General features: G+C 43.4%; 1 pseudogene; it reads right to left on the bottom strand.

Annotated features, from left to right (window-relative positions):
• Nucleotides 1-7,180: 7,180 nt before the first annotated feature.
• On the bottom strand, nt 7,181-9,529 carry LOC116081507 (annotated as a pseudogene).
• Nucleotides 9,530-10,623: the final 1,094 nt, after the last annotated feature.

The raw sequence follows: 10,623 nt of genomic DNA, 5'->3' as shown, positions 1-10,623 counted from the left end.
GTGGGTGTGGGTGTGGGATTGGACAGAGGTAATGGCAAGGAAACCGAGTCCTTTCGATTTCCTTCTCCATGTTTTTTCCAGGCAGTTCTTCTCCACAGAACAGGTTCCCAAAGGGACAACATTGCCTGGAAGCGGTCCACAGAGGCATTCTGCAGGAATCCTCTCCGCCTCTTCAGAGGCAAAGGCGGTTCACTGCATTGTTTACGAGTGGAACCATAAAAGCTGGAATGTGCGCAGGGAAGGAACTGTTTGCTTCCACTCACACACCACCCACAGGGAGCAGCCACCTGAGGTCCCGATTCTCCAGGCTACGCCCAGGTGTGACCTTTATTCTGGGGCTCCCAGTTCCAGCTGTGCTCCAGAAAGAAGCCTGGGAAGTTACAAAGGTCTAAGTACCTCACCCTCACCAAAGGCACTGGGCTGAGGATAGTCACCCCGGACAACCCTCCCCTTTGCCACCCAGAGCCTGCCTCTTTCAGAGGCGGCCTTCTGGGTTCCCGTTCAAACCCTTTCTTCATACGTTAGTTTGTGCTATTATATTTAGTTCGCAGTTAAGTTAGCCTAAATGGTTTCAGACTGAGTGGAAGAAAAGAAGAAAAAAGAAATAAAAAGGAGAACAAGACCACTTCCAAAGTGTGGAGAAGATTTTTTTTTTTTTTTGGTTTTTCGAGACAGGGTTTCTTTTTTTCTTTTTTGTTTTTGTTTGTTGTTGTTGTTGTTGTTGTTGTTGTTTTCAAGACAGGGTTTCTCTGTATAGCCTTGGCTGTCCTGGACCTGTCTGTAGACCAGGCTGTCCTGTCTGTAGACCAGGCTGGCCTTGAACTCCGAAATCCACCTGTCTCTGCCTCCCAAGTGCTGGGATTAAAGGCATGCGCCACCACCGCCTGGCGATTTTTTTTTTTTAATTGTAGACGTGAGGGAGAACATAGTCAGAGGGGGAGAGAAACATCTGGGAGAGTCCAGAGTGAGAATGACCCTGAGCAAGACAGAAGGAAGAGAGGGGAGAGGAGAGAACCAGGATATCAGGATAGTATAGGGTAGACAAAAACGTCTGGGTAACCAAAATGACTGGGAAGGGCAGTCCACCTCTGAGCTGAGACATTTATATAGGGAGAAGAGTATGCCAGCCATACCCTATAAGTACGGACTGAGGAATGCTAGAACAACCTGGTAACCAGTTCTACTTTGATATGTTAAATAGGTACCTCAGTTAGCCATTTGTTCCAAGTTTGAGACCTAAGAGGGGCCCATCAACCTTATCAACTTTTATCAACCTTTCCCACTCAAATATGTCCCCACTGGGGATAAAAAGTCCTGGGCTGGGAATTTGGAGACAGGTTACTTATCTTGAGGCTGCCATTTTCTCGTGATAATAGGTTCTCCTCCTCCTCCTCCTCCTCCTCCTCCTCCTCCTCTTCCTCCTCCTCCTCCTTCTTCTTCTCCTTTTCTTCCTCCTCCTTCTTCTTCTAATATTTTATTTATTTTATGTATATGAGTACACTGTTGCTGTCTTCAGACACACCAGAAGAGGGCATCAGATCCCATTACACGTGATTGTGAGCCACCATGTGGTTGCTGGGAATTGAACTCAGGACTTCAGGAAGAGCAGTCAGTGCTCTTAACTGCTGAGCCATCTCTCTAGCCCTTTCAGTTTTGTTTTTTGGTTTTTGTCTGTCTGTCTGTTTGTTTATTTTTGATCTTTTCGAGACAGAGTTTTTCTGTGTAGCTCTGGCTGTCCTGGAACTCACTCTGTAGACCAGGCTGGCCTCGAACTCAGAAATCCGCCTGCCTCTGCCTCCTAAGTGCTGAGATTAAAGGTGTACGCCACCACTGCTGGCGATAATAGGTTCTTCTAAGGCAAGGTTCTTCTCATCCTCTTCAGAAACATCCTGCCTCAGAGACGAGCAACTGTGGGTTTTTATCAATGTCCCTACCTTCTTTTGAATAGTTGTAAATCTGAGCCACTAATAAAATTCTGTGGGGCTAAAATTTTTTTGAAGTTTTAGAAACAAGATAAAATAAACAAATGTTAAATTACAGACCCCATACTCTTAACATGTATGAGTGTTTTGTCTGTATGCATGTATGTCTGTGTTCTGTTTGCATGCTGGGTGTCCTTTGAGTCCAGAAATGGGCATCTGATGCCCTGGAACTGGAGTTAGAGACAGTTGGGAGTTGCCACATGGGTACTGGACATTGAACCTGGGTTCTCTGTAAGAGTAGTTAGGGGGTTTAACTATCTATCCATCTCTCCAGCCCAGATCGTTCCTGTGACTCACAGCCTCTCTGTGGCCTTGAATTCTGTAACTTTGGGGAACATGTAAGACACAGACCCCAGACAGGAGGGGTTTTACAAGAGGTAAATAAAAAGCTTCGTCAGTTGCTCTACCTTTTACCAACAAAGGTACTAAAGGCATGCACCACCACCTGGCCTAGCAATTTCTTTCAAAAGACATAACATGCCAGGTCACGGTGGTTGCCTTCGATTTATTAATAACGGCCCTGTCTATGCATATCAGCAGTTTACAAACCAGTCTGGAGGTGGAGTCAGGTGAAAAGGGACAGCAATTCTTAAGGACAGGATCGAGTCTGTACACGGCCAACCAGTCAGTCAGTCAGTTGGACCTGGATCCTGGGGCAGTTACTGATTGCTTCTTAGTTTACTCATATCTACTCAGATGATCTATGTATGTGTGTGTGTGGTAGTGGGTGTTGTAGTATGTGTGTTTGTGTGTTGTAGTATATGTGTGTTTGTATGTGATATGTGTACTTTGTATGTGTTGTAGTGTATGTGTGTTGTAGTGTTTATGTGTATGTATTTTGTGTGTTCTAGTGTGTGTGCTGTGTGTTTTTGTTGTATGTGTGTGTGTATTATGGTGTGTATTGTACTGTGTGTGGTGTGTGTGTGTGAGATGTGTGTTGTAGTATTATGTTGTGTTGTGTGTGTGTATTTGTATTGTGTGTGTTTTGTGTGTGGTATGTATTGTAGTGTGTGTGTTTGTATTGTGTGTGTTGTGTGTGTGTGTTTGTATTGTACTGTGGTGTGTGTGTGTGTGTGAACGGTGTGTGTTATAGTATGTGTATGCGTTGTGTGCACACACCCAGGCTGATCACAGTGCCCCCAAACCCCCAGGCTCTACTCTTTTCTCTCCTCACTTTCACACTCTCTATTATCTTACAGATAGTAAGCTGGTGACTGAAACAACAATAATCATTTCAAAAGTGTTCAATCTCCATGTTTTAGAAACGAAAGGGGGAATGTTATTTTTCCTCTTGTTAATTCAAGAAGATTTTTAAAAATAAATACATCAGATTTGCCATTGTTAGCAGAAATGCAATAAAATAAGACAGCTGGGATGCTCATGGGTTTATGGAAGCTAGGATCATGTTAGAGCAATTTGGTCATGTGTAGCAGAACTTCAAATGTTCCTCTTTTAACCTAGTAACTTATTTCTTTTTCCTTTCCTTTCCTTTTCTTTCCTTGTTTCTTTCAAGACAGGGTTTCTCTATGTAGCCCTGGCTGCCCTGGAGCTTACTCTGTAGATCAGGCTGGCCTAGAATTTACAGAGATCAGCCTGCCTCTGCCTGCCTCTCCAGTGCTGGGATTAAAGGCATGGGCCTCCACCAGACCTAGAAATGTATTTCAAAACACTAAACAGGCTGGGCCTTGGTTTATACTTTTATTCCCAGCCCTCAGGAGGCAGAAGCATGTCTGAGTAGGCTAGCCTGGCCTACAAATCAAGTTCCATTACTCCAGGGATACATGGATTAAACCTTGCCTTAACAAACAGACACACAAATAACACTAAGTTATGTATTGTATTGTGGTGTGTGTGTGTGTGTGTGTGTGTGTGTGTGTGTGCATGGTGCATACAAAAAGATGTTATTTATATCTTGTGTTTTTTTGGCATTGACTACAATAGCATTTTACAAAGCAAACAGATAGGAAGGGGCGGCTTTCAGGGAGTGGAGGGTGTCTAGAGGGATGGGGGAACAGCAGAAGGCAATGAAGGGAGAAAGAACTATAACATGCTTTCTATGTGGGGGTGGGTGAAGAAGAAGAAAGGCTGTTGATAGGAAGAGAAGTGACCAGAGGAAGAAGGGAGAGAGGGAGGCAATGGGGGACAAATAAATATAAGACAGAATGATCTATGCAATGCAAATGTCATAATGAAATGCTAATATGAAATATTACCAAGCAAAGCAAACCAAGAGACTGGAGAGTAAAGTGTGGTCTGCCCATGCTGTGAAAGCAAATGCTCCCAGGAGCTTGGGGAAAGTCATGTGCCAGTTGGCTGAGTGAAAGTAGCAGGGATACAAGATTACATTAGCACTGTGACCAAACTACAGTCAGCAATGCAGAGACTGAAGGAAGGCTGGGGATGTGGCGCAGCCGGAAGAGTTCAAGGGCCTAGATTTAATCTCCAGCACAAAATAAATAGGTAGGTAGGTAGGTAGAAGATAGATAGATAGATAGATAGAAGATAGATAGATAGATAGGTAGGTAGATAGGTAGGTAGATAGATAGATAGATAGGTAGTGTCTCAGAACTGTCGTGAATCAGGGTTAATGACAGGCGAAAAGGAAATCCTCAAACTCAGAGGAAAGGTTCTAACAGCTTATTTATTCATAAACAGCAATAAACAAGTAAATGGCGAAATGGGATTTGTACTCGTTCACACATATGCATGCATGCACGCGCACACGCGCGCACACACACACACACACACATGCACACACACGCTTACGCACATGCATACGCACACACGCGCGCGCACACACGTGCGCACACATGCATGCGTGACTCGATGGCGCTCAGCTGGAGACTTCTTCCTGCTGCTTTCCAGTTTCTGCTGGAGCTGGACTGTGCGATGCAGGCTCATTTCACGTGGTGGTGGCGGTCAATCACGTGGATTCATCTCTCAGCACACGACGGGTCTCCATTGGGCCCCTGGGGTAAGCGAATTGCCATGCCAGACCCGAGTTTTTAAGCTAAATCCAGCCAATCATAATTAAAGCGTTTCACACATTACTTTTTCTTTTTTCCCCTTCTTTTCTTTTATTAGATATTTTCTTTTCTTTATTTAACATGCCAAACGATATCTCCTTTTCCAGTTTCCCCTCCTTTGTCAAAGATCAAATGACCATATAGGTGTGTGGGTTCATTTCTGGGTCTTCAATTCTATTCCATTGACCCACCTGCCTGTCACTGTACCAATACCATGCAGCTTTTATCACAATTGCTCTGTAGTACAACTTAAGGTCCCAGATGGTGATTCCACTAGAGGTTCTTTTATGGTTGAGATTAGTTTTTGCTATTCTAGGTTTTTTGTTATTCCAGATGAATGTGCAAATTTCTCTTTCTAAGTCTGTGAAGAATTGAGTTGGAATTTTAATGGGGATTGCATTGAATCTGTAGATTGCTTTCAGCAAGATGGCCATTTTTACTATATTAATCCTGCCAATCCATGCGCATGGGAGATCTTTCCATCTTCTGAGATCTTCGATTTCCTTCTTCAGAGACTTGAAGTTCTTGTCATACAGATCTTTTACTTGCTTAGTTAGAGTTACACCGAGGTATTTTATATTATTTGTGACTATTGTGAAGGGTGTTGTTTCCCTAATTTCTTTTTCAGCCTGTTTATCCTTTGTGTAGAGGAAGGCGACAGATTTGCTTGAGTTAATTTTATATCCAGCTACTTTGCTGAAGTTGTTTATCAGGTTTAGGAGCTCTCTGGTGGATTTTTGGGGTCACTTAAGAATACTATCATATCATCAACAAATAGTGATAATTTGAGATCTTCTTTTCCAATTCATATCCCTTTGATCTCCTTTTGTTGCCTAATTGCTCTGGCTAGGACTTCCAGTACAATATTGAATAGGTAGGGAGAGAGTGGGCTGCCTTGTCTAGTCCCTGATTTTAGTGGGATTGCTTCAAGTTTCTCTCCATTTAGTTTGATGTTGGCTACTGGTTTGCTGTATACTGTTGGGTCCCTCCCTTCTGCCTCAGCTCCGAGACATCGGAGCTTACAACTGGAGACTCAACTGTATATTGCTTTTACCATGTTTAAGTATGGGTCTTGAATTCCTTATCTTTCCAAAACTTTTTTTTTTTTTGTTTTTTGTTTTTTCAAGACAGGGTTTCTCTGTGCAGCCCTGGCTATCCTGGAACTCACTCTGTAGACCAGGCTGGCCTCGAACTCAGAAATCTACCTGCCTCTGCCTCCCAAGTACTGGGATTAAAGGCATGCGCCACCACTGCCCAGCTCTTTCCAACACTTTTATCATAAAGGGGTATTGGATTTTATCAAATGCTTTCTCAGCATCTAATGAGATGATCATGTTTTTTTTCCTTGAGTTTGTTTATATAGTGAATTACGTTGATGGATTTCTGTATATTGAACCATCCCTGCATTCTTCACACATTACTTCATGAGCTGTCCTTATTATCCTCACGAACACATACTCTATGGCTTGGTTTCCATGGTTACCTGCAGCCGTGCAGCTTGGAAGCAGGCCACAGTGGGTGGCTTTTCCACCTGGGTCCAAACGTTCCTTACAAGTAGATAGATAGATAGATAGATAGATAGATAGATAGATAGATAGATAGGCAGGCAAGCAGGCAGGCAGACAGATAGGCAGGCAGGCAGACAGACAGACAGACAGACAGACAGACAGACAGACAGGCAGGCAGGCAGGCAGACAGACAGACAGACAGACATAGAAGACCATGTGTATTTTGGGCTTCCTTGTTTTTTGCACTTCACAGATTTTGTACAAGAATAGATATTATAAAAATATACTGAAAACTTTTCTGCTCATGTATAACTAGTACAAGGTGTAAAAATAATTTTTTTTATATAAAGGTAAGGTCTTAAAGATTCCTATAAGCTTGGCTTACAAAGGGCTTCCTTTCAGATGGTTGATACTCCTACCAGGGTTGCAGTGAATAACCTGTACCTAAGATGTGGAGTTTCTAAACAACACATCATCATTGCTTTAAGAAAAAAAAAGACAAGGAAGAAAAAAAATAGCTGAAATTTTTTTCCCCTGGGGGCTTAGAGGAAAGATTTGGAGCATATGATGCAAGGATATATTTAGCAAGTATGTTCTATAAGTAGACATAACATGAGTGGCATACACGTAAGTAATGCAAGTTCCTCTGAGTGAGTCCATGGAATCAGACATCCAGAACTATGTCCAGGGTGTGTAGAAAGTCTGGACGTCTAGGCAAACGGACAAACTATGCAGGAATATTAAGGAGTAACACATACATGCATACATGCAGACACATACACACACATGTATGTATACACATGCACACCCTGATTACACAGAACTGAAGGTACGACCCCCATCCTGAAGTCCTGCTTAGTGCCACCCAGAATTGTTGGTCAGGAGATTAGGTACCTTTTGTCCGCTCAGGTAAGTCAATGGCCGTCTTTTCCTCGAGGACAAATTTAACAAATTCCCTTGTCAGAGCCACATAGGCAGAGCCAAAATCAATGGTGAGGTTATGGGGAGGAGGGGGATTTCCACATATACGTTCACAGTATGAAGGAAAACAACCAGTACCTCTATTCCAAGTATTTATGTTTAATCCTTATGGTGATATGAGGAGGGAGCACAACCCCTGTGGTGAGATTCTCCCCCTTAAGTCCTTTCAGGTACTGAACTATCTCTTTGTTGGTTCCCAGGGGGAAGTCCTGCCCACAGGTGTTGAGGATGTACTTCCAGGGGACCTCTGAGGTCCTCAGATCTTTCTTGCAGCTGAGGTAAGCCTGGAGCAGGGAGAAGCCCAAGTAGACTGCAGACTCCCTCCTTGAGGCTAGAAAGGCATTTGAGAAACAACCTAGAAGCTCTTTAACCAAATCTGTTGAAGGCAGATACAGCCTTCCTATCCACAAGGACACAGGAGACATTTTGGGGAGCATAAATGGCCCTGAAGAGCCTTTCAAATGTCTTGTACCCTTTGTGAACAACTATCACATAAGCCCAAGGGAACGCAGCCTCTTCTTCAGACAGAGGGCTCATTATGTAACGATTTTGATGTAAATATTCTTGGCAAGTTCTAGTCTTCAGTGAGGCCCTGGGTATATTTTCACCAAAGACATTTCTCCCTCTGTCACAACCATGTTACAGACTTCTGCAAGTACTGAAGCATTGTGGATGTTTCCTCTTTGTTTTGTTTTGTTTTGTTTTGTTTTGTTTCAAGACAGGGTTTCTTTGTATAGGCCTGGCTGTCCTGGAACTTATTCTGTAGACCAGTCTGGCTTCAAGCTCAAAAATCTGTCTGCCTCTGCCTCCCAAGTACTGGGATTAAAGGTATGGACCACCACTGCCAAGCCTCGGATATTTCCTCTTATTCTCTGGGATTTTTGTGGCACTAATTTGTTGAGAGACAAGAATAAAAGAATGGTGGATGCCGGGCAGTAGTGGAGCATGCCTTTAATCCCAGCACTTGGGAGGCAGAGACAGGTGGATTTCTGAGTTCCAGGCCAGCCTGGTCTACAGAGTGAGTTCCAGGACATCCAGGGTTATACAGAGAAACCCTGTCTCAAAAAACCACCCCCCCAAAGCAAACAAACAAACAAACAAACAAACAAAACAAAAAAAGAATCGTGGACACAGCAATCAGCCCAGTGACAAACTTAAGCACTGTCTGCTTCATGTTTTTTTTCTATGATGTTCCCATCTGGATTTGTCACTTGCCTGATTTCATTTCACCACCAATGCCCAGCCTTATAGTCCGTCCACAGACAGATGCAGGGTGGGGCCAGACCTGCCCTAACTTCTCTGTTTTGTCAAGGAGAGGAAGTGAAGTAAGAAATGTTCTAATGGGAAATTGTACCAGCCTCAAGTCTGTGGTTCTCATCTCATGGGGAAGGGACTAAGAGAATCTGAGAGATGTTGGAGACAATGAATGGTCTGCTGACAGAATTGAGAACAGAAATGGGGGAGACACTTCCCTTGAAGTCAATGCTGCGTGAAGACCATGAGAATCAGATTCAGCTACCAACTCAGGGTAGACAGCTTACGTGGGGTGATACTAATATGTTCTGTGAGCATACTTCCCACATAGAAGCGCCATGGCAAACACAAGTCATTTTTCAACATAAGGGACACTAAGTTTCTTTATGTCAGGCTGTCACAGCTGGCCGGAGGCTGGTCCTGTTAGCCAGGACTGCTCGGTCCATAGATCTAAAAATAAAGAACTTTTCAAGGCTGGAGGTAATGTTAAATTCTTCAAGTCAACTCAATCTACAAATGGAGAAAAATGGAAGCCAATGGTGTTGTATGACCTTCGTGACTCGCCAGCCAAAAATAAAGACACTGAGGCCTTCCAGTGTTTCAAAGCTTAGGCCTTAGCTGGGTAGATAACGAATATAAGTTAACTGACTACTAACTAACTAACTAACCTTAATTATCCTTAACAGTTTATGATGGTAGCTTTCAAGAGACTAGGACTTTACATTATATTTTTAAATGAGTTGTAACCTTACATTTCTGTCATCATATAAAATTCCATATCGGCGGGTCGTACACGCCTTCAATCCCAGCACTTGGGAGGCAGAAGCAGGTAGATTTCTGAGTTTGAGGCCAGCCTGGTCTACAGAGTGAGTTCTAGGATAGCCAGAGCTACACAGAGAAACCCTGTCTCAAAAAACAAAACAAAACAAAACAAACAAACAAAACAAAACAAAACAAAATTCCATATCAAAATTTTTTTCCATATCAAATTTTGAGACTTACAATGGTCCATTCTGTTCTTCCCCTTTCATGGGGATATAGTAATCCACCTGGTTTGTCTTATCCTTCCTTAGTCCATGGTGACCAATATTCTGTAGCAAGTTTGTTTCCATTGTATCATTGACAGCCAATGAGACATTGACTGAATACCTATTTTGTAGACTGGGAAGTTGATACTCAAAAGCAAACCAACTGATCTGTTGTCTAAGAATGGGTGAATGGCACCTCGGAGTATTAAACTTGAATGTTCCTTCCCTCTCGCCTTCCTTTTGCCCTGTCATCTTTTTCCTTATCTCCCCCTCCCTCCTTCCCTCCCTTTTACCTCCTCCTCTCCCTACACCCCCACCCCTACCACCAAGAGAGAGAGTGTCTTTGTGTAGCCCCAGCTATCCGAGAACTCAGGTTGGCCTCCAACTCAGAGATCCAGCTGCCTCTTCCTCCCAGTGCCGGGATTAACAGTGTCTGTCACTACCACCATTTATTTCTTTCCTTTCTTTTTGTTTGTTTGAGACAGAACTGTCAGGCAGCAGATGCTGGCCTTAAACTCAATACATTCTTAAAGCTGGCCTTGGATTTCTGACTCCCCTGCCTCAGCTTCCCCAGGGCTAAGATTATAGAAATATGCCATACTAGGCTTTCTTTCCTTTTGGGGATGGCATCTCATTGTATTGGTCAGGCTGGCTTAAAGCTACTGGACCTTATCATATATCCATCGTGGTAGAGGCGACTTCAGAGGCACACCAACTCTCCGAGCAATGAAGTCTAACTGGTCTGACTCCATACATCTCCAAGCTGAAATCGTCCTTTGTCTTAGAGAGGTCCTTATTGCTTTTCAGGTTCTGGAGTGACATAGGCTCCCTGGTAACTCTTGCT

Source organism: Mastomys coucha, unplaced genomic scaffold (genome assembly GCF_008632895.1).
Source record: "Mastomys coucha isolate ucsf_1 unplaced genomic scaffold, UCSF_Mcou_1 pScaffold7, whole genome shotgun sequence".
Taxonomy (NCBI): Eukaryota; Metazoa; Chordata; class Mammalia; order Rodentia; family Muridae; genus Mastomys; species Mastomys coucha.
This window is presented reverse-complemented; position numbering and strand designations above follow the sequence as displayed.